The sequence below is a fragment of the Rhododendron vialii genome, chromosome 2a (genome assembly GCF_030253575.1).
Source record: "Rhododendron vialii isolate Sample 1 chromosome 2a, ASM3025357v1".
Lineage (NCBI taxonomy): Eukaryota > Viridiplantae > Streptophyta > Magnoliopsida > Ericales > Ericaceae > Rhododendron > Rhododendron vialii.
Window position 1 is genome coordinate 33,690,525 of NC_080558.1, and position 24,747 is coordinate 33,715,271.

The window sequence follows — 24,747 nt, forward strand, 5'->3', positions numbered from 1 at the left end:
GAGCACATCATTGTCCCTTTGATGGCGATATGTGAGGCTGGGTTGAGGTTCCCTCTTCATCCCTTTTTGAGGGAACTTCTTGCTCGGTTCAGCATCGTCCCACATTATTTTGCCATCAATAGCTACCGAATAGTAATGTCGGTAATTAAGCTAAAAGAGCTTCACAATCTTGAGTTCACCGTAGCCGACCTTTTCCATACTTACATTATGTCTAGGCACGGCCAAACCGAGCGTCGGTACTTGTCCACACGTGGCAAGAAACAACCATTAGTAGACGGTTTGCCCGACACTGACAAATGGGCAAATTTTTATGTTGAAGTGAGTGGCAATTTTGAGTTCGGCGACCAGACCATACGTAAGTATATGGTGCTGAAGACGAAAGATTTTCGAGGTAATCACGTTTCTTCTGCTTTGCCGACGTTAACTTTTGTCAATGCATGTGATTTTCCTAACAGTTGAATGCTTTTGCAGATCACCGAGCCATAACAAAGACTCAGCAATCATTGTCTGTTGAGGCGCACGTTGATATACTGCTATTTCAGGCTTGTAGGGACGCGCCGACGCTTCTTGGCTACGAGCAGTCTTACAAGGGAAAGCTAAGGAGGAGGGGAAAGGAGGCTGGTCTGAGCAGAGAGGGCCAGAGCCGAGGGAAGAAGACTGGGCCGTTAGGAGGCAGCAAGCAGCCTAGAGTAAAATTGCCGATGTTCAGAAAGCCGGCCGAGTTTTGGTTCGGAGAAAATCAACAAGCCGAACACCCAGGCATTAACATTTCATTAAAAACTCTTGTGCCCGATCATACTGGTGACATGGGCTGACGGAATGTTGTCCGTGTTAATATAAGATATGGCAAAGCGGTTCGACAGGAGTCTGGGTTTGCCGAGCCTGCTGAAAAGAGGCAAAAAGTCACCCATGACTTCTTCCCGACCAAGCCGTCGAGTTCCAATCCGAGCGAGAGGGAGAAGACTGAGTCGTCAGCGGCCGGTGGCTCAAAGACAGCCGAACGGCCTTTAGGTTCGGCTGGCCCCGTCGTTGCTCAGGAGTTCACTCCGTCATATGCCTTGGCCGAAGGCAGAGTCGTGATGGTGGAGGACTCTGTGAAAGCTGAACCTGGGTTGGCCACTGCCATTCTCCAAGGTCTTGCATTGCCGAAGGACATGCAGAAAATCCCTCAGGGTCTCCAGCCGAGTTTGGTTCATGCTGGTGCATATCTTGTTCAGGTATTATCCGACCTTGGTAATTTTTATTTATTTTTTTTTTATCCTTGAGTATTTATATGCCGACGCTTTTTGTTTACCAGGCTGGACAGGCCTTGCTGCGCTCATCAAAGGATGCCGAGCTTGTGTTAGCCGAGCGCGCTCGCTTTCATGAAGATTTGAAGGTTGAGCGGGAGAAGGTGAGATGTTATAAGGGAAGCTTGAAGACGGTGAAAACTCAAGTTGCCGAGCTCGAGAAGGAAAGAGATGAGATGGAGGAGAGGATGAAGAATGCCGAGCGTGAGGTGGCGAAGGTGCTTATGAGAGAGAAGAGGAAGATGAAAGAGGTAGATGGGGCGGCGTATCAAGCTGGTTTTGACCGAGCTGGGGCCGAGTACATGCGGGAGGCTCGGTCCATGGTAAATGATGCCATCCGAATGAGGATCCCCATCGCCTTCTGAACGGGGTACAAAGATGGTGTGAAGGCTGCCTGTGGAGTGATGCAGCTAGAGGCGGACATGAACTTGACGAAGTCTATTCCAGCCCCAGTTACTCCCGAGCTTGTATTGCCTTATACCGAGGAGGAGTGTGCACCCCTCCCTCCCGAGGAGTTTCCTGACAGTGACGATGAGGTCGAAGAGGTTTCTGGTGACAATGGTGAGGTGGGGGCCACTAGGCGAGCTGCAGTTGGTGGAAAAATTGTTGATGAAGTTGCTGAGAAGGAGGTTGGAGGTGCCGAGCAAGAGCCATTAAATGTTGATAAGGATGTTCTTGCCGAAGGTGGTGCTGGCAGTAGTGGTGCTGTGGTCGGTGTGGACGCAGCTGCAACTGGAGTTATTGCTGAAGATGCTGCCCAAGGTTGAGGCTGCTGAAGCCGAAGCCGAAGCCGAAGCCGAAGCCGAAGCCGAGGCTGAAATACTTCTACTTGTTTAATTTTTTGTTTTCCTTCAATTTGGACTTTTGTTAGACTGGACGGATCCGAGTTCGGATTTTACCGTTCCAGATGTAATGTTCTCTAGCTGTGAACTTTTTCTTGCCGAGCTTGAATACTTGATCTTATGAATGAATGACTTCTTTTTGCAATGCTCTCTTTGAATTTGTTGTACTTGTTTTGAAATTTGTTTGAGATCATGGTTATCCTTAGCCCCATCTATGGTTTTGAGTCGGCTGATTTTTGTTGACATGTAGCAAAGTAGAAGCTGCTTCATCATTTTGGTGTTTGCCGAGCTTGAACAATGCATAGTGGTAATGGAGCCGAGCCTGGGCCATAGTAGATGTGTATTGACGTGAATTTTTGCCGAGCCCTTGCTAATGGTGTAGTAATCGTGTAGCCCCCACTTTGGTTTGGGTTCGGCCTAATGGTAGGAATGTCCGATTGTTGGAGTTGCTAGCTGTAGGTATTGCCGAGCTTGAACCAAAGTAGAGTAATAGAATATAGAGGGTTTGCCGAGCGTGTGTTGTTCTCGGCCAGTTGCTAGTTTAGTGGATGATACTAAGGTTAATCGCCAAAGTTGTGGGGGCACACATCCGTGGTTTGGGGCTCGATCAAGTTTGTCAGCCCTTAGCCAAGGTGTTTAAGTGTTGTAATGTTTGTTGGTGGTTTGCTCACCAAAATGTGAGTGTAACCAGGCTGTGGCCGACCTCAGTGTCTTGCCAAGCCGAACCGGAGCCCAAATTCCAGCCATATTGTGTGTTTTTGGGCTCGGTGGACCTTATGTCCGTTTTGTGCTTCTTTTGGGCAGCAATAATGGCCAAAGCAGAGGCATTAGAGCCGTTTGTGGGTGTGACCGAGGTCATCGTTTGTGGTTGGCCAAGTAGCCGAGGTAGAATATAAAGTAAATGGAAAGGATTTTGGAACTTTAAATGACTGCCAGGTAAAATTTCTTTTGATTCCATGATCTTGAAGTACAGGAGAAAATGTAAAAACATGGGCCGAAGCCAACAAATAACAGATGGATAGGCAGTGGCCGAACATGGGGCACACTGTTGGAATTCCGGCTACATGTATGCCTTCTTGAGGTTCTGTGCATTCCATGGGTTAGTTAGAACTTTCCCATTCATGTCCTCCAGCACGTAGGCACCTTCACCAGCGATCTTGACAATACGAAAGGGACCCTCCCAGTTGGGTTTGAATTTCTGCTTCTTGTTAGCTTGCACCACTTTTCGCCAAACCAAGTCGTCTGGTTTGAAGGTCTTGGTTCGAACACTTCGGTTGTAGCCTCTTGCCACTTGTTGTTGGTATGCGGCGAGTTTTAACTGAGCGTCGTCTCGTTTTTTCTCTGCCAAAATCAATTCTTGTTCCATTGCATCTTCATTAGTCTTTGGGTCGAAATGCTCTGTCCTCAAAGTGGGGAACTTGGATTCTAGTGGGATAACTGCCTCCATGCCAAATGCCATTGAAAAGGGAGTTTGGCCGGTTGAGCGCCGTGGTGTAGAACGGTAAGCCCAGAGGACACGTGGTAATTCTTCAGCCTATTTTCCTCTCTTGGAGTTCAGTCGTCGCTTGATCCCAGTGCAGACGGTCTTGTTTGTAGCCTCGGCTTGTCCGTTCCCTTGGGGGTATGCTGGTGTGGAGTTGAAGAAGCGTATCCCAAATTCCTCACAGAGGCTGGTCAGGTCTTTACCGACAAATTGGCTTCCATTGTCTGATACGATGGCGTACGGAACTCCGAATCTTGTAACAATGTTTCGCCAGACAAATCTGCGAATATCAGCTTCTGTGATTGTCACAAGGGGTTCGGCCTCTACCCATTTGGAGAAGTAGTCCATTGCGGTGATCAAGAACTTGAATCCTCCTGGAGCTGTTGGTAGTTTTCCGACAATGTCGAGCCCCCATTGTGGAAAGGGCCACGGGCTAGTAATAGGGGAGAGGTTCTGGGCGGGTTGCTTTGGTATAGGTGAAAACAACTGGCGAGGTCGGCATTTGCGGACAACTTCTTCGCAGTCTTTCTTCATGTTCTTCCAGAAGTAGCCTTGGCTCATGGCACGTTGACAGAGGGAGCGGCCGCCCGAGTGACATCCGCAGCTGCCTGAATGAAGTTCTGTCAGAATTTCGGGCACTTGGGTGGGGTGGACAACTAGGAGATACGGTTCGGAGATGGATTTCCTGTATAATTGGCCGCTTTCAGAAAGCCAGTAGTAAGCGGCCTTGTTTCTCACACGGTAAGCCTCCTTCTTGTCTGTGGGCAGGGTGTCGTGCTTAAGAAACGCAACGATCTCATCCATCCAGCTGGGACCGAGTTCAACGTTGAGTACCTCTGGAGTGGGCTCAAAAGACGGACGGCCAATGCTGCCGAAGTTGATGGTTCTGAATTCTGAGGCTGTGGATGCCGATGCGAGGCCAGCAAGTGCGTCTGCGTGTGCGTTGTGCTCGCGGTTGATCTGTTCGATGCTGAAATTGTGAAACTGAGAGATGAGCTCAGCTGTCGTGGCTTGGTATTTCGACATTCGAGGGTCCCGAGCTTCATAGTCACCGAGTACTTGATTGACGATGAGTTGGGAGTCATAGTAGACAACAAGGTTGGTGACTTCCATTGCGATGGCTGAGCGTAAGCCAGCAAGGAGGGCTTCATATTCAGCTTCGTTGTTTGTGGCGGGGAAGTCGATGCTGATAGCACTTTCGTGTATTGTTCCACAGGGGGAGACTAGGACGACCCCGGCCCCTGCTCCGTTGCTGTTTGATGCTCCGTCAACATGTAGATGCCATATGTCACCTTGGAAAAGGTGCCAAGGTTTTGGAGACAATTGATGCTCGGCAACGGTTTGTGTTGGGATGGGTGTGTTGAGGAGTTCAGTGTCTTGCGGAGTAAGCTCAGCAATGAAGTCCGCAAGGACTTATCCTTTGATCGCCGTTCGTGGTTCGAAACGGATATCAAAGTTTGCTAGCTCAACTGCCCACTTTGAGACCCTGTTAGACAGATTTGCCTTTCGAAAGAGAGCTTTGAGGGGGTGTTCAGTTAAGACGGTGATAGAGTGTGATTGGAAGTAGGGTAGAAGTTTCCTGGCCGCTGAGACGAGCACAAGGGCCAACTTTTCAAGTGGGAGGTAACGAGTTTGAGCTGGAATGAGTGTTTTGCTTGTGAAGTAGATGGGCTTGTCTTCGGCGCCTTCCCGCTATACAAGTGCAGAACTGGTTGCGTGAGCGGATACGGCGAGGTAGAGATATAATGTTTCGAACTCCTTCGGTTTTTCCATCAACGGGGCCGAATTTAGGTAGTGCTTTAGTTCGGCAAAGGCTGCGTCACAATCCGGGGTCCATTCAAAGCTGCGTCGGCTTTTTCCTTTCAAGGCGTGGAAGAATGCGTGGCATTTGTCTGACGATTTGCTGATGAATCAGTTGAGAGCCGCTGCCATCCCAGTGAGCCTTTGAACTTCCTTGATTGTCCTTGGTGGGCACAAATCTTGAACAGCCTTGATTTGGTTGGGGTCGGCCTCGATACCTCTTCGAGTGACAAGGTGTCCGAGAAATTTCCCAGCGCTTACCCCGAACGCGCACTTTTCAGGATTCAGCCGTAGCTTGTGTAGCTTGAGGATTTCAAAAACTTCGGCCAAGTCTCGCAGGTGGTTGGATTCTGTCTTGCTTTTGATTACCAAGTCATCAATGTAAGCCTCCACGGTGTGGCCGATTTGTTCTTCCAACATTTTGAATATTGCTCTATTGAACGTTGCCCCTGAATTCTTGAGTCCAAAGGGCATGACGAGGTAGCAAAAGATGTCGTATAGTGTGATGAAAGCAGTTTTCTCCATGTCGTCGGGGTCCATGGCAATTTGGTGGTAGCCACGGTAGGCGTCCAGAAAGCTTAACCGAACATGGCCTGCTGTTGCATCCACAAGTTGATCAATCTTTGGCAGTGGGAACCAATCCTTTGGACAAGCGTCGTTGAGATTGGTATAATCCACGCAAACACGCCATTTGCCGTTTTTCTTTTTAACAACCACAGTGTTGGATAGCCATGTCGGGTATTGTACTTCTTGGATTGCATTGGCCTCCAGCAGACGCTTGACTTCTTCGACGACGGCGTCGGCGTGTTCGGCTGCAAAACGTCGTGCCTTCTGGATGACGGGTTTAGCGTCCTTCTTGATGTTGAGGGAGTGACTGATGAATTTTGGGTCGACCCCCGGCATTTCATTGGGGGTCCAAGCAAAGACTTCGATATTTTCCTTAAGGTATTGGAACATTTTTTCGCGGTCAGCCTCGCTGATGGAAAAGCTGATGAGGAAGAATCGGAAGCCATCCTCGTTGACTGGCATTTGGACTAGGTCTTCCTCTGCTTTGTCTTCGGCTTTTTGGCCGACGTCGTCGATTACTGTCATGTCGGGGACTTCAACCCATTGTACTTGTTTGGCTTTGGCGGAGTTGTGGACGGCAGAGACATAGCATTTTTTAAAAGCCACTTGGTCACCTCGCAAATCTTCCTGTTTTCCTGTGGCGCCGATGAAGCGGACGACCTGGTGGTAGGTAGAAGCAATGGCTTGCATTCCGTGGAGCCAAGTTCGGCCAAGAATGGCGTTGTATGGGCTTGGTGCGTTGACGACGATGAATTCGACGGTCAGAGTTTTTGAGCCAACGACGACTGGGAGGAAGATTCGGCCAAGCGGCCAGACGGGTGCGCCGTTGAAGCCGATGAGGGGTACGTCGGTAGGTTGTAGGGCTGACTCAGGTAGATCCAACTTTTTGAAAAGGTCATAGTACATGACCTCTGCTGAACTTCCTTGATCGATAAGAATGCGTTTGACATCATGCACTCCAATTTGGACGGTTACGGCGAGAGCGTCGGAGTGTGGTGTTTGCACACGTTCAAAATCGCGCTCGGTAAAAGTAATCGTCCATTTGGGCAACTCTTCTGTTCGTGGACGTTTGGATCCAGGTCCTACTGCGAGTACCTGCCTGGAAGTTGATGCGTGACTAAGGTCGGCCTGAAGAGTTGATTTAAATTCCTTTGACACTGGGCCGTGGATAACGTGTATCAGTGGGCGCTGTTCATTGGGGTTGGGATTTGTCTGCCGGGTGGGCGTTTTTGATCGGTCAATGTATTGATCGAGATGACCTTGAGTCACCAAACGTTCCAACAAAGCCTTGTAGGGGGCACATGCCGTCGTGTAGTGGCCGAGCTCATTGTGATACGAGCACTTCTTTCTTGGGTTCTGATCAGCTTGGCCGTTGTCTGTGCCGAGCTTGCCCGTCGGCCACTCGAACCATGGTTACCTCATTATCTCTTTCAAAAAAGACCAAATGGGTTCCTTGAAGTGGGTGGTTTCGGCCACGTAGTCATGCTCTTTTGGCTGGCGTTTCTTCCCTTCTTTGATGTTGTGCACCTGCTTCTTGGGTTGCAGGTGCTGGATGATTGCTGGTGCCGGCAGTTGGGTTGCGGCCGAGGTGAAGGATGCTGTCAAGCTCGGGATTCCCTGGGCCGCACGATCCGCATAAAACTCTTCAAGAGCACAGAATCTCTCTACGACGCGCATTAATTCTCCCATGCCGTGTGGTGGGCGAATGGCGAGTTCGTCTAGGATCTTGCTGCCGGTTTCCAGACCGTTTTTGAAAGTGCGCGCAGCCCAATATTCATCGATTCCAGGAATTTCGTTGAACAGCTGCCAATAATGCTCAGCGTATTGTCTAAGTGTTTCATTTGGGAGCTTCCTCATCTGGGACAAGGATTCAGGCTCTTTGGCTGTCCTGTTACTGGTGATGAAGCGAGTGTTGAAGGCGCGTTCAAGGTCGGCCAGGTTCCGTATGGATCCAACGGGCAATTTGTTGAACCACTGGAGTCCAAGGGAGCCGAGGCTGGATGGGAACGCTTTGCATTTGATTTTGTCTCTGGTAGTGCATAGCTCGATGGTTTGACAGAAGTGGATAAGATGGGTGTAGGCTTCGCATGTGGTAGGATCAAACTTCGTAAACTTTGGCAGGTGGAAGTTGGGTTCGGCCGTCGTGTTGATTATGTGGGGTGTGAAGGGAGAGACGCCGAGATCCTTCAGTTGCCGCTCAAAACCAGGGCGTGGCGGCCTGCCGTGCTCGTCCGACTTTGTTCTCTTGGACTCTCTATCTAAAGACTTTTCGCGGTTTCGATGCCGAAGTTTGTCTCGTAGATCTGCTGTCACCCGGCAATGTTCATCAACCATTTCCCCTCTGTCCTTTCGGGATTTGGTCTCCTTTGGCTCGTCAATACACACGCCCTTTCCGTTCTGTCAGCCATGGTTGCTGTTTTCGGGCTTTTCTGTAGGGATTTCCCCGAGTCGTTCAAATACATGACGTCTGGTCTGCGCGGAATCTTGCCTACGGTGTGAAACCGTTGTGTGAGAGAATTCTGCGCGGCCAGTGGAGTAGGTACTCGTGAACGACTCGTGTCCCTTGTGTTGGTTCGATCGCGGTGTTCTTTTGAGCGGTGTGTTCTAGATGCGGTGGGTTGCTTGTAAAGGATAATTTCTCTGGCGTCGCCCGGTGCTGGGGTGAAGCCTAGGCTGTCTTTCACGGACCCGCGTTGGCCTCCCTCGTCCTGACGCCTTTGCGGTGGTGGTGGAGGTGGTGTTCGCCTTCTTTTACCCCCTCCTCCACCAAAAATCTGGATGCGGCGGGGTGGTGTCTTGTTGCATGTGTTGTTTCATTTGGGCCACTTCCGCCCTTAGTGCGGCCAACTCGTTATCGCGTTCGTCGTCGCGACGCTACAGCAAACAGATGTAGGCCGTCGTCACATCGTCCGTGACTGATGAGAGACCGGATCCTGGTGCAAGGGAGATGGACATGTGCCTCTCATGGGGTGTTGTGAGGATGACATTTCCGCTAGCGTCTTTAGTTCCTGAGATGGCTACACCTGTCTGATCTCCGCCCATAGTGAGTGGTTTGGTCGTCGTTTCACGGAGGAGTAGAGGGTTTGGAGGATGTGAGAGCCGTTTGAATCAGAAGCGTTTCACGTCGGGTTCACCAATTGTGTGGCCCGTGATCCTCGATCTTCTCCTCCGTTGGTGGCTGATGATTATTGAGTCTTGTCCTAGCCTGCACAGTAAGCGCACGACTAAAGACCAGGCCGGGGGTTGTCCCAGCAAGGCCCTCCGACGTGAGGATAAGTAATGTGCAGAGAGAATAGGCAGAAGATTATAAGAGTGAGTATGTATTGGCATGTACCTCTTTAGGGTTTCCACCGCTAGGTATTTATAGAGCTCCCTCACTTGCTCTCCAAGCACAAGCACATGCCTTGCGCGGGCCAGGCAGCGTCATCGTGACGTCGCCAAATAGATCTGGTAACCGTTTTTAGGGCTGAGCTGGCACACCCATGTGCGCCCATGATCATCTTCCGTTATAACCGTTTTTACATGTGATAAGACATGCAAATCAGCGGCTAGCCATGGTCGGCAGCGACCATGCTCCGCGGGTGGCCGAACACGCCTTTGCCGATCGGGCACGTGACCGACGGGAGAGGATACGCCAAAAGGAAAACGCCGAGGAAGGTGGCCGAGAACGAGCCGATCCGCTGACGCGCCTGTGGCAAATGAAATGATCGACGAACAGGGACGGGGGCCGTGCTCAAGGTTCGAGCTCGGCACGGAGCGAGCTCGGTCATTACATAGAGAACTCTCATGTTCGGCATGCTACAATATCTATCCATATCTAACAAATCTATCCATATTCAAATGGATTTAGTCATTAATGAAAAGATATGATTTAGATTCTTTCTTGCCTATATATAGCTTGCATAAGTGGTTTTGTAAGCATATAGTAATACTAAGACTTCTTCAAAAACACTTAGTCTTTTCATACTCAATTTTCCTTTCCATCTTTGTTCTCTAAAAAGCTAGTCGGTGAGTTTTTAATATGTACATCAGAGTCTTGGGCAAAGTGTCAGGGTGTTCTTTTATAGAGCTTTGGGTTCTCCTACTTATGCAGAGTAGGTTCGAACCATACGATAAATTATCGGGCTATTTATATCCTGGAGGGGACAAGTCAGAGATTTTTTACTGCACCAGTTTGTTACCATATAGGGCTTGAATCTCCTTAAAGAGAGCGAGATTTCCGCGATTCAGCCTGTTAATTTGTCCATTGTAATATTTATTTTTTGGTGTAAACTTTTGTAATATCACCAACAGTTATCTACTACTCCATTAATGGACTGTGTGACATTGAGATTAATAATGATTATAGCTCAAAGATTAGTCGAGGTTCAGAAAGGCCGAAACCGTACCTTTGTTTTCCAAAAAGGAATGGTTGTATTGTACATCGATCGTCCATCCTCGTCAGAAAACAGTTGAAAAATCTCAGTTTCATACACTTGTTCACTCCCATGATCTTCGATCTCCTTCTGTGATCTTGCTCAATAATTCTGCAATTCTCCCTCTCGACGTCCTTGACGAGCTTTCAAAAAATCAGTCGGTTCATGCTTGTATGAGTAACAGGATATCTTGGAGAGAGAGAGAGAGGCAAAGAATAAGTTGATGGTCGTAATGGGAACAATAACAACAACGAACAGATCATCATCTAAGCCGCCGCTGCTGCACCACTTTGCAATGCCTCGGTATTTGTGGTGGGGGAACCAGAAGAAATACTTGTTGAGGTGGCAGGTTTTCATTGTATATTTGTATTCGTCATATTGCTTGTAAGTTCAAACCCCGTGGCGGTGAGTGCGGATGGCAAAGACCCCCGAAGTCAAATGAATAAAGGAGACCTAAATGGATTGTCATAGTGATTGATAAGCACCCGATATTGCAATATCGGTGCGCTAGATCTTTAGTTTTAGTTTTATTTCTTCACTAATTTAGTTGTTTTTAATTACTTTTTCCTGTAAGGTATTTTATTTTCGTTTTGTAGGAAAACCATTTAATTCAGGAATTTTTAAGCCCAAAGCTTATAAAGGGATTCAAGGACCCGAGGGTGAACCGTTGGGTCGATAAAGCAAGCCAAGGATCAAGACCAAGTGCTGGAGATATCCCATCGGTACCGAAGTGATGTAGTCGAAGCCTGTTAGCCTCTCGGTATCGGTACCTTATGATTTATTCCATCGGTACCGAGGTCTTTTCAGCAACCCTAATTGGTTCGGTATTGATACCATTTTTCTTCTCCTATCGGTACCGAGACCTTATCACAACAGCATACCATGTTCACTATCGGTACCGAGGGCCTCAGAGAATGATTTTTTTGGATCTCCTGGAGAATATTCCGTGCGCGTACCTTGGAGAATATAGAAGACGTGATGTCACATTGTACCAAAAACATTGGATTGCATATTTTTAGATCTAGGATAGATTTTGAATCACTTTTTGAATTGTTCTTGGTGTTCTTCATTTTCCAACATTTAATATTTAATTTTATGCTTTAAGTAATTTATTTTTGCTACTTCAGCTTTCATTAAAGTTGTAGACAATCTTCCGATCTATCGTTTAATCTAGTTTTCTTCAAAGTGTTGTTATTTCAAATATGCTAGCTAGATTTTTGCTTGCTTTTATCTCTCTAGATATGAGTGAGTAGTTTTTCAAGGTTAGGTCATTGAGTAATTAGCACCACATGGCTTGAGTTAAAATTGCATTTTTCACCAATAAAGTTTGAATCTTTGATTCGAAAATCGATGTGTAGTTCAGATTTATTTGTCAAATTGCTAAGGTGTTAACCTCTTTGATCATGTGTAGGTAGGAGCATCGCCTACTTGCCACACATGATGCTTAGAGCTCTATCGCTCGAGGTGTTTGCTAAATAAATTCTAGAGCTAGCTTGGTAATCGAACCATTTTATTTCCGGGTTAAGAACCTTAGTTGAGTATCTTAAACCTTGTAATCAGGTGAAAAATGTAGTTTTACTTGAGTCATGGGTGTTAGTAATTCCTAGGCCTAACCTGCTTTTTATCCTAGTTAATTCGCTTTTAATTTAGCCTTTTTACTTTCCACCGCATACGTAAAACAAAGTTGGCTACCTAAAGGCTAAAAACCTTGCATACTTCTACAAATCCAGTAAAGTCGTACTAATTATTCCTTTGGGTACGATCCCGGTCTTTCGAATTATTATGCTTCAATTGGATGCTTATACCCTACGCTTGGGGTGATCTTATTTGATATATCGACGAACAAAGCAGTGATCACCATTTTAGTGGTAGGTGCTATTTTTATGGCTAGACTTGGTTATTTGGTATATAGATGTCTGGTAGGCCATCGATCAAGAACCCTCAATCGATCCATCAGTAGTAGAGTCATTTCCGATGCTTATGTACCCCACCCCAAATGATGTTGGTTTTGGTGCTACGGAATGTAGCATCAGTCTCCAAGAGTTCACCGATGGAGCTTGGGTGAGAGTACTCCCCAGTTGCCACCACATCTATCACCTTCTCTACATTCGGAAATGGATGACTACAAGACAGGCATTGTGCCTTGATTGTCGCCATGACTACTATCGACGGGGCATGCTAGCTAATTATTTACCTTGATTGAGTTAATTTGGCAAGCACAAGCTCGATCTTCACTTGGAAAACCAAAATTAACATACATGTACAGTTTGCCATATGAGTCCCTTGGTACCACAATACCCAGTCCCCTGTCGATAGTAGTCATGGCGACAATCAGGGCACAATGCCCATCTTGTAGTCAACCATTTTCTGATGCAAAGAGGGTGATAGATGTTGTGGCAACTGGGGAGTACTCTCACCCAAGCTCCATCGGTGAACTCGTGGAGACGCACCAAAACCAACATCATTCGGGGTGGGGTACATAAGCATTGGAAACAACTCTACTACCGATGGATTGATTGAGGGTTCTTGATCGATGGCCTACCAGATATCTATATACCAAATAACCAAGTCTAACCATCAAAATAGCACCTACCACCAAAATGGTGATCACTATGACAATCCATTTAGGTCCCCTTTATTCATTCGATTTTGGGGGTCTTTGCCATCCGCACTCACCGCCACAGGGTCTAAACTTATAAGCAACATGACGAATACAAATATACAATGAAAACCTGCCACCTCAACAAGTACTTCTTCTGGTTTCCCCACCACAAATACCAGGGCATTGCAAAGTGGTGCAGCAGCGGCGGCTTCGATGATGATCTGTTTGTTGTTGTTGTTGTTCCCATTACGAAAGACATAAAGTAATTGTGTTTAAAGTTTTTGAATTTTTCATGCTAAAGTAAATTCGTTTTGGTGCGTGAAAATTTGAAAAATTATGTATGGAAGTACTTTGTCTTCTATCCGAAAATTGCAAGTATATTGCACGTATATTGCACATATATTGCACGTATTGGACTTAATTTTTTTTGGACTTACAATTTTACTCGATGCAATTTCATATTTTAAATTCGTTGCATAATACCTTCATTATCAACGGTCAAATACAACTCTCAATGCAAGTAACCTAGCAATTATTCATTCACTTATCTCTCATCGATTGCGCATATTGTACATAGTTTTCAAAATTGGATTGATTTGTTGGCTGGTTTTTGGGCTGGGATTTTCAAATGTTTTTGGGTCAAGTGTTCAAATAATTTTGGATTGGGTGCTTAAGAAAAGGATAAACTAAAATTAAACTAAAAATAATATGTATAAGCTTAACAAAAAAATTTTTGGGGGTTTTCAAGTGACCACCTTGGTCACCATCTAGAGCCGCCTCTGGCTCGAAAGGGTACATCGAGAACTATTTGAACATTGGAACATATATAGGTTCCAAACAATTTTCAACTATGGCTAACGGGATAGACGCTATGATGTAGTGGGAGAGGGACTAAATATAGTTCCAGTGGACAAATGGGGTTCGGGATGACAAAGAACCGTCAAATGGTTCTTCGATCGTCAAGAAGATAAATGGATTGTCATACATGCATTGTGACCGTTTTGGTGGTTGGTGCTGTATGTAGTGTCGAAGGACTTTGTTATTTGGTACGTAGATATCTGGTAGGCCATGCCTAGAACCCTCGATCCCAATAGTACTAGTAGCTAGATTTGTTTCGGGTGCTTATATATGATCCCCCCGTGATGTTGATTTTGGTGCTACGGAATGTTGCATACATATGTCTCGAGGAGTTTACGTACTAATCATGGAGGTTAGGTGAGAGTACTTTCCAGTCGTAAGCATATCTATCACCAAACCTGTTGGGAAACAATTCCCAGAACAATCATTGCAAAAAAACCCTACAAGGCGGAATTATGGTTTTACCACAACTCCCGCGTCATGAACGCTGGTTGAACTTGTTACAGCACATCTTGTTGTATGTCACGAATACTGCTCAACCGTAATTTACGATCTTCTGCCATATTCCCTTATACCTCGAATCACGTACCCGTTTGTGAAAACCCTACGTGATTGTTTGTTCTCTCTCACAGCCCTTTTTTCTAATCTCTCAAAAACATCTCATCGAACTAGAGAACAAAGCGGTATATTTATAAGGTTAGGGCAGGGACCTAAGGAGAAATAAATCTGGACTCCTTGTGTAAATAATAAATCTTAATCCCACCAGGATTTTATTTCTTATCACACAAATTACAATTCACCCCACTACAGAATTAAAATTTCACTCCCGTCCTTATCTCAATTATATTTTGAGCTTTATGTTTTTAAATACTTATTAATCTCCCCACGTTAAAATCACAGATACCCATTGATTAAAATAAATTATTAATAATCTTCCACTTAATCAACATCTTAACTTAAGACTATCCGCTTAACTTATTCGATATGTCGGATACAAATATCCACCTGCAGGGTTTGACATAATCGAAATTTATAAGCTTACTCAAGGGGTATCATCAATCCCTACTGGGACGTGGATTCCATCAATAATTAATAGATGTTATATACATAATATTGATACCCAACTCACCGAGACTATTGACCGTATAAAGATCTCACTCTTTAATGAATCAAAGTCAACAACATTAAATAGATACCTCTAATAATTATTTTTGGATTAAGAGCATAAGTATTCATAATAACCATAAGATTCCAATTGTGTTATAAAGTTAATACAAAGACATTTACCTCAATGCGGTCCCGTTCAATACACACAAAGTGTACTAGCACAATGAGTTGGAACTAGACAGCTCCCTGTAGTCAAGACAGCCCTACTAAACATTGTACTATAGTCCTACCGATGGTGTGTCCAGTTCCATCTGAGACTATGAACTATATCTTATATTTCACAAGAACCGATGATCCGATCTTTTGTGTGTAAGCCGAACTCTACACACCAAATCATCTACTTCGTAAAATAAAAGACACATATACACAACATACAATAATATTATGCAAACATCGCCCATAAAAGATTCTCATAAAAAATGGATAAAACTGATTAATAAATAGCAGTCAAATATTAATCCATTACACAAAAGCGAGACTTTTAGTATAATTTTCTAACAAACTCTCACTAAGACTCAAAGTCATGCTGCCACGCATCGCACTCTCATTTCCTCTACATGACTATCAAAAGTCTTAGCTTGTAAGCTGTTCGTAAAAGGATTTGCTAGGTTGTTTACCGATGCGATCTTGGACACAGCTACATCAACTCGCTGAACGATCTCTCGAATCAGGTGATATTTACGCTCGACGTGTTTTCCTTCTTATGAGTCAATGGCTCCTTAGAGTTAGCAATTCCACCACTATTGTCACAATAGATGTAATAGTTAATTGCATTAAAGGAATCACTTCTAGACTATCAAGAAGTTTCTAAGTCAAACGGCCTCTTTGGCTGCTTAAGAAGCTACCACATACTCGACCTCCATGGTGGAATCAATCAATGCATGATTGCTTGATACTCCTCCAACTTATGGCTCTACCTCCTAGGTAAACCCATATCTCGAGGTATACTTCTGGAATCCTTATCTGACACAAAGTCTTAGTCTGTGTACCCATAAGGTATCAGACTATCTGACTGGTAAACCAACATATAATCTCTAGTTCTTTTCAGATACTTGAAAATATGTTTTACTACAGTCCAACACTCTTGCCCTGGATTAAACTGAAATCTACTAACCAAGCCAATGGCAAAGCAAATATCAGGTCTAATACACAACATAGCATACATAAGGCTTCCTACTGCAGAGGCATAAGGAACTACCTTCATTTTCTCCATCTCCTCGGGTGTTTTAGGACACTGATCCTTGGATAAGTTAATTCCATGTCTAAAAGGGAGAAACCCTTTCTTGGAATCTTACATGTTAAAACGGGTAAGAATGACATCGATATAAGTAGCTTATGATGAGCCCAACATCCTATTCTTGCGATCTCGTATAAGCTTAATCCCAAAGATGTGACCGACTTCTCCTAAGTCCTTCATATTGAACTAGCTAGATAGTCACACATTTACCGAAGACAACATTCTCACATCATTTTCAATTAGCAGAATCTCATCTACATATAGTACCAGGAACACCACCACTTTTCTGTTGCGCTTCTTGTACACAAATGACTCATCCGGGCATTGATCAAAAAAAAAAAAAACTTGATTGCTTGATCAAAATGGATGTTCCCAGATCTAGATGCTTGCCTGAGTCCATAAATAGATTCCTTAAGCTTGCACAATATGTGCTCTTGACCCTTTGCTATGAATCCATCTGGTTCCATTATGTGGATGCGTTCATCCAGATTTCTATTAAGGAATGCATATTTCACAGCCTTTTATCAAAATTGCGCATCTTTATCTTCTAGTTTCTCATTGGAGTTGCAGGGTTCAACATGTTGTTCTTCAGGGATTATATCATAAGATTCTCCCAAGAACGTATACCGATTGGGTGGGACAACAACCCTCCCACTACGATGAGGTACCAGTGTGTCAACAACTCTTTCTTGCAGTGTAACCTCCTGTACTATTGGTGTTGAAGAAGTCTTTGTCGGTCCCTCTTCTCTCATTTTCTCTAGAACAATCTTTCTTCTATGCTTGTGGTCTATTACATAGTCCTCTTCTAAGAACCGGACATTAGTGCTAACAATAACCTTCTTATCCGTAGAACTATTAAACAGTCCACCTTTCATTCCTCTAGGATACTCCACAAACAAGCAAACTTCTATCCTCGATTCTAATTTATCTGCGTTCTAATTCAACATATGTGCTGGACTACCCCAAAACTGAACATGTTGCAGATTAGGTTTGCGCCTAGTCCATAGTTCTGTGGGTGTAGATGGTACTGACTTAGATGGTACCAAGTTAAGAATATAAGCTATTGTTTCTAGTGCATGTTCCCAAAACAAAATTGGTAAATCTGAATAACTCATCATTGATCTCACCACATCTATAAGAGTCATATTCCTTCTTTTTGCTAAACCATTTTGACATATATAACTGGTGCTGATAACTGGGATGTAATCCCTTCAGCTAACAAGTGCTCCCTAAACTCTCCCAAGAGGTATTCGCCATCATGATCAGATCGCAGTGTCTTAAGACATTTACCCAGACACTTCTCCGTTTCCGCCCTATACTCCCTGAATTTCTTAAAGCATTTGGACTTACGATGCATCAAATAAATGTATCCAAACATTGAGTAATTATCAATCAAAGTGATGAAATATTCAAAACCACCTCTTCCTTGGACATTCATGGGTCCACACAAATCAGAATAAACCAATTTCAACGGCTCTTTGGCTCTATAATCTTTTGTTGAAAGAGGCCTTTTGATCATCTTACCTTCCAAACAGGATTCACAAACTGGAAGTTCCTTAACTTCTAATGAACCTAAAGGTCCATCTCCAACCAGTCTAGAAATCCTATTCAAATTAATATGACCAAGACGTAAGTGCCAAAGATACCTTTGGTTCAATTTAGAAGGCTCTTTTCTCTTACATGGTAAATTATTAGTGTTATTCAATTCATGCAGTTGCACTGTGGGAAACATAGGATTAATAATGTAGAGACCATCCACCAATGAATCAGAATAGATAAAATGTTTTATTTAACTTAGTAACCACAGAGTCACTAAAATAAACCAAATATCCATCTTTAATTGACTTAGAAACTGAAACAAGTTTCTTCTAAGTGTGAGAACATAAAGACAATCTCTCAAAATTAAACTCCTATCGTTACTAAAATTTAAAATAACATTTTCTACTACAACTGCTGCCACTCTCATAGCATTACCCATGTGCAGATAAATCTCTCCATCACTGAGTATTCAAGTTTCTTGGAACCCATGCAACAAATTGCAAACATGATTAGTGGCTCCCATATCTACACACTAGGTACTGGTAGATAACATGCACCACTAAAAAAGATTCAACGACTAGCGAAAAGATCTATCTTGATTATTCACTTTATTAAGATAGAATAGACATTTCGTCTTCCAGTGTTCTTGCTGCTTGCAGTTAAAACACTTGCCCTTAGGCTTTTTCACTCCAACTTGAGGCGCTATAACTGGCTCTACAACCTTCTTCTAAGACTTGTGCTGCTTCTTCTTGCCTTTTGACTTAGAAGTAAAATTCTTTTCCGCCACTAATACAGATGGTTTCTTCACACCCACAAGACCCTCAACTGCATGGAGTTCCTTAAGAAGTTTCGCAAAAATTAAATGCATTTTGTTCATAGAATAGTTCAAGTGAAACTACTTAAAACTCTCAAACTGCAGTGAGTTAAGAACGAAAACGATCTGGGTTTCTCCATCAATTTTAGCTCCAATGATCTCCAATTCATTAAGAATAGCTATCATCTTCAGAACATGATCCCTAATCAAGGTCCCTTCAACATGGGTGATACTCACCAATTTTTATAAAATTTTGCTTCTTGTTCTATGGCATTCTCATTAGGTCTAGGAGGGCACACCTCAGACAACACAAATTTGTGCCCTTCAGTAGTTAACACAATATCTAAATTCCTTTTCCAGTCAATATAATTCGATCTAGTAAGTTTATTTGCTTTGAGAATAATTGAAGAATCCATTTTTGAATCTGAGAATCATATAACAACAATTATGAAGGACAATAAAAACTTGAATTTCATTTTAATATTGGTTCCCTCAACCACATGTTAAAAGAAAAACATTGGCAACCCTACACACCGTGAAGAGCATGCCTCGATGGAAAGGTCGTCTACTCTTCATCATTTGTGTAGATAGGCACAATCTTTTAATTTCACTATCTAGACACTATACCATGCCAAACAAAATTAAATAGCCAATATTGCTTCGGTCCTATAAATAATAACAGTGACTCGGATAGAAAGGATATTATTATTTATAGCTAAGTGCATACCATTACCTAGCTTTTAGACCTATTGTTCTATCATGAACCACTTCAGATGGAGAAGTGACTCACACAACAATTATCTTAGAGCTATCTCTTTAGGAAGTTTGTACTGATGATGCCACAATTAATTTTATCCAATAGGAAGGAAGGTTCTGAAATCAACACACAAAATTAATTATATCATCTACAGACTAGGAATGGAGACCATGGAATTTATTCAAAATAAATTATGTTTCCCACTTAGTTATTTAAAAATTTGTGAGAGTTATCAAATTTTCCAGTTTGCAAATAAATTGTGATCTAGGTCAAAGGCCAAATATTACCATGTTGTCCCAATATGATAAACTATCACACATGCAAACAATATGGAAACACAAGTAATAAGGAAATACAAGATAAAAGAATCCAGCTATTATGGTCAAGGATGAAATTTTGAACGACAGGAATTCTTCCAGAACTTGAAATCCTTAAAAGGGAATGAATCTTTCCATAACTTGAAATCCTTAAGCAATAAGGAATCCTTTCATAACTTGAACTCCTTCAGCCATACTTGTGTGGAAAGCTTAGATACTTTGAATCAATCAAGGAAACCAAAATCCAACCGTGCTTAGGCAAGAAAATTCGAATTTGATATATTCCCACGTAAACTGCACAGCCTGCAGTATTTTGGCCATATCTTCCTCATCCGACTTTCGATTGAAGTGATTCAAATTGGGTTCGATTCGAAATTCAATTATCTACAATATCTGTGAAGAACAGATTTTCTAATTCCAACGTTTACTGGGTCGAAATAGCCCTGCAATCGAACCCTACGAATCTGGAAAAAATCTATTGCGAGCCAAACAACTTGTATCTTCTGTATCTACAATCTTCGAATAACCGTCGAACGCTATTACAATTGAAGAAACATACATACATCGATCTTATACCTCCATTGGAGTTCACATGCTACGTTAATTATTACAACAACGAAAAATAATCGTAGCACCTAATAAATAACACATGCTACGTTAATTATTACAACCACGAAAAATAATCGTGGTACCCGATAAATAACAATAACCACGAAAAAATTATTGTGGAATCCAATCACACAAAATCAACAAAAAATGATATGACCATAATAGCTGGGTAAGAATGCTGCTAAATAAGGGTTAGCATAGTTCTACGTTCTACCCTCTATAACCTACGGACAACATGGTCTGTTTAATCCATACGCGTGATTACAGCCTGCTCTGATACCACTATTGGGAAACAATTCCCAGAACCCAGTAATGACGCGTACATATTAGACAACAATCATTGTAAAAAATCCTACAAGGCGGAATTAGGGTTTTAACACAATCTTACGTCACGAACGCTGGTTGAACTTATTACAGCACATCTTGTTGTATGCCACAAATACTGCTCAACCGTACTTTACAATCTTCTACCATATTTCCTTATACCTCGAATCACGTACCCGTTTGTGGAAACCCTACGTGATTGTTTGTTCTCTCTCACAACCCACTTTTCTAATCTCTCAAAAACATCTCATCGACCTAGAGAACGAAACGGTATATTTATAGAGCTAGGGTACGGACCTAAGGAGAAATAAATCTGGGCTCCTTATGTAAATAAGAAATCTTAATCCCACCAGGATTCTATGTAGAGACCCGTAAATTTCCTTTATATTTTATGTTTTATAAGTGGACAAATATTGGTTTAATGTGGAAATTATAGTTGTGGGTTAATGTGCAATGCTTGAAAGTCAAGGGTGTTAGTGTAATTTGATGTGTGTGTGTGTATGTGTATATGTGTGTGCCCAGGGAATTTATTTCCCATTTTCTCCATCTCTCGTCTCTCTCTCGACTCTCTCATCTCTCTCGACCCTCTTGCTCTCTCTCCATCACTCTCTCATCCAACCACCCAAAACCCGTACAAATCGACTTCCAATCCATCTTTTACTTACGTATTAAGGCTCGTATCGCGTTGGATAGAGCTTGGCTTGGTGTATTTTCGCTTGGTTTGGATTCCGGAAGCTAGGGCTTGCTCAATCTCTTCGATTTCGGATTGGATACTCAAGATAGGGAATTCTACCTCTTTTTATATGTTATTTGAATGTTTCTATGCCTTGTTCGAGTTTGTTTTGGTTGTATTTGAGATTGGATCGAAACCTGAAATTTTCTGTCGAAATCGTTTATAAGTTGCTCTCCCTATCGGTAGGAACTTTTCACCTACCGGTAGGACAATTGAGAAATTCCTTCGTAATCAGCTCAAACGTACAGCAGCAGCTCAAAAGTTGCTCAACGTATTCAAGTTCTACCGGTAGGAATTTTCCACACGTACAACAGCAGCTCAAAAGCTGCTCAACGTATTCAAGTTCTACCGGTAGGAATTTTCCACCTACCGGTAGGTCTAGTGCAAAAATTATTTCGTTCAAATGTTGGCCTTTCTGTTTCCACTTTCTACCGGTAGGAGATTGAGCTGCTACCGGTAGGAGATTGAGCTGCTGCAGTGTCTTTCAGCTGCTTTCCTATGTCTTCCAAATCACATTTTAAAGCTTCTCATCAACTCTAATGGGTTTGTTTGCACATTCTTTCAAGTGTTTTGAAGAGTATTATTTGTCTCACTCTTAGAGTGGTATCCGATGGACTGTAGTGAACTCGTTGTGTTAAGAAATGAGAAATGGAGGATATTACACATTGAAATACGAGCGATACACCTGACCATGTCTAGGGATCCGATGAATAGTATTGCAATTCATTTTCTTTCGACTCGTAGAATTCTTTAGATTCCTTTGGCATATGCTTTACGGACTCCAGGTATAGAAACTAGAAGACCGGGCATCGCAGAGACTAGTAGTGAGTTGATATGTGGTATGTGAAGGTACGGGGGAGTACTTAGAGGCACGGTGAGGACGTGTGGTATTGTGGTATGCTTAAAGGGAATGGCGTGTATTAGTTAATTAGTCGGAGTCTCGATATGGTTGACAGTTTGGAACGTATTGAAATGAAATCAATGTGGTGGATTGGTAGAGTGTTTAGAATGCTTGAAGTGAAATTGATGTTGTGAAAGAACTGTTTGAGAGGATATAATAACTTGTGTCCTCACGACTCTTCAAGTCTTTCAATCCTTTTGGCACCCTCCCTATGAGGTTCAAGTGTAGAAACTAATGGATAGAGTATTGTAGGATTATATATGTGGGCTTAATACGCTATGTCTGATGCGAATGGGTAAACTAATGAAAAGGCATGAACATATATATTTGGGGAGTTATGTAATGGTTAATTGAAGTTTTGTGGTACGACCGATAGATTGTTGATGAAGTTGATTATGAAATGATGACGATTATGAAAAGTGTGAGAGGTGACCCAAGTGGTCGTTATTGAGGGAATAGACTCGAGGTGACCCTAGGCTCGAGGGAACTAGACCCAAGGTGACCCAATTGATTATTATTATTGAGGGAATAGACTCGAGGTGACCCTACGCTCGAGGAAACTAGACCCGAGGTGACCGAATTGATTATTATTATTGAGGGAATAGACTCGGGGTGACCCTACGCTCGAGGGAAATAGACCCGAGGTGACCCAAGTGATTGTCTATGGGAAACACCTGATTAAAAGAAAGGAAAGGTTTTGCAATAAAAGGGATTTGATGAAGGTAAATGTGGACACGAGAAAGATTGTAGTACCGTACGAAGAATAATAAGATGATTTTGAATCGATTATAGACAAGTGTGGAATGACATGAGTTTATTAATGTATCTAGTCAAAGAAGCAAACGGTTAGCGACATTTATGTGAAGTCTAGGACCCTTAAACTATAGCTTACAGCTTGTTGGTAGTCACTCGTACTTGGGGCGTATCTGTCAATATTCACTCATTCATGGTGCATGATTCATCAAATTTACATATAATTTGTGCATAGAATTCTCTACCAGAGTATAGCTCAACCCAATCCTTCTTTTCAGGTTCAGACGCCGGGCAATAGATTGCATGCATTGTGTGCTTGACAGTGAAAGACTTTTGGAAGCTGACTTCATTAGTTATTTCGTCATCTTTGTGAAGATCTCATTTTGTTAAAGATGGTCTTGTAACTAATTACTCTTGAATTTTCTTTTGACTAAAGTTGTAATTATCTAAACTTAAGGACTTGTTTGTAAATTAAACAGGTGGAAAATTGTTTTGGGTGACGTATATGATATGCTAGACTCTTTTATTGAAGTGTATTGTTTAATTATGTTGAAAAATCGAGGGCGTGACATTCCATTTCTTATCACACAAATTATAATTCACCCTACTACAGAATTGTAATTGCACTCCCGTCCTTATCTCAATTATATTTCGAACTCCATATTATTAAATACTTATTAATCTCTCAACGTTAAGATCACATATACACGTTGATTAAAATAAATTACTAACAACCTTCACTACATTCGGAGATGGCTGACTTCAAGACAGGCTCGATGCCCTGATTGTCGTTGTCGTGACTACTTTTGACGGGGCTAACGTGCTAGCTACTTTTGTCCTGTTTACTTCCATCTTGATTCTTCGTTTGCCTCGGGGGTATTTTCGTCTGTCTCTTTCCATTTCGTTTGGGTAGCTAGTCTTCTTTTATATAATTATCCTTTGCTGTTGTTAGAATTTCCTTTGCCGTTGTTAGAGCATGTACACTAATGATAGTCAAAATACTTACTAAAAAAGATAGAAAATTTATTTTACCTATCCACTTTTTTGTCCCACCATACAGCAATCTCTCCATCCTATTCTCTCTATCCAATTGTATCATTATATATATTACGCACAAGAGTTTTTTAAATGAGTCTTGAAGAAAATGTAGACAATTATATGCCTAGTATACATTTGATCTGAACCGCAGATATTGTAAGACATGTCGAGAAGAATTTTCATTAAAAAAATTATCTTGATTAGACATTGATAGGTATTAAAAAAATAATTGGTTTTAATACCTATCGGTGTTCAATCAAGATATATAATTTTTTTTAATGAATGTTCTTCTCGACAAGCCCTACAATATATGCGGTTTAGATCAAAGAGATACTGGACAAATAATTGTCTAACTTTTCTTAAAACTTCATTAAGAATATAGGATTCTGTATTTTGAATGAAAGTATAAAGATTGGATCAAATACATACAATTATTCGATTGAGCTAATTTTTACTACATCACTCAGACTATTATTTAAGAATTAATAAACGGATCGAATTATTTGTGCAGGATTCGAGAGAGTCCCGCACACGTAGTATTTTTCTGTATGTAACTAAAGCAAACGAAATAAAAGAAAGGGGAGACACCTGACCCAAAAATTATAAACTATTGAATACCCTGTGAACAGTTCCTCATCATAGTTACCGAGCTGATGTTGTTGGAGCAACTCTACCGAGCTTGATACCAAATCTGGTGCAAGA

At 42.6% G+C, this 24,747-nt stretch overlaps 1 protein-coding gene across 1 annotated transcript in view; it reads left to right on the forward strand.

Moving 5' to 3' along the window:
- Positions 1-24,747, forward strand: part of LOC131312583 (uncharacterized) — a 90,644-nt gene that overhangs the window by 38,414 nt on the left and 27,483 nt on the right. The gene's annotated exons all lie outside the window — the stretch shown is intronic.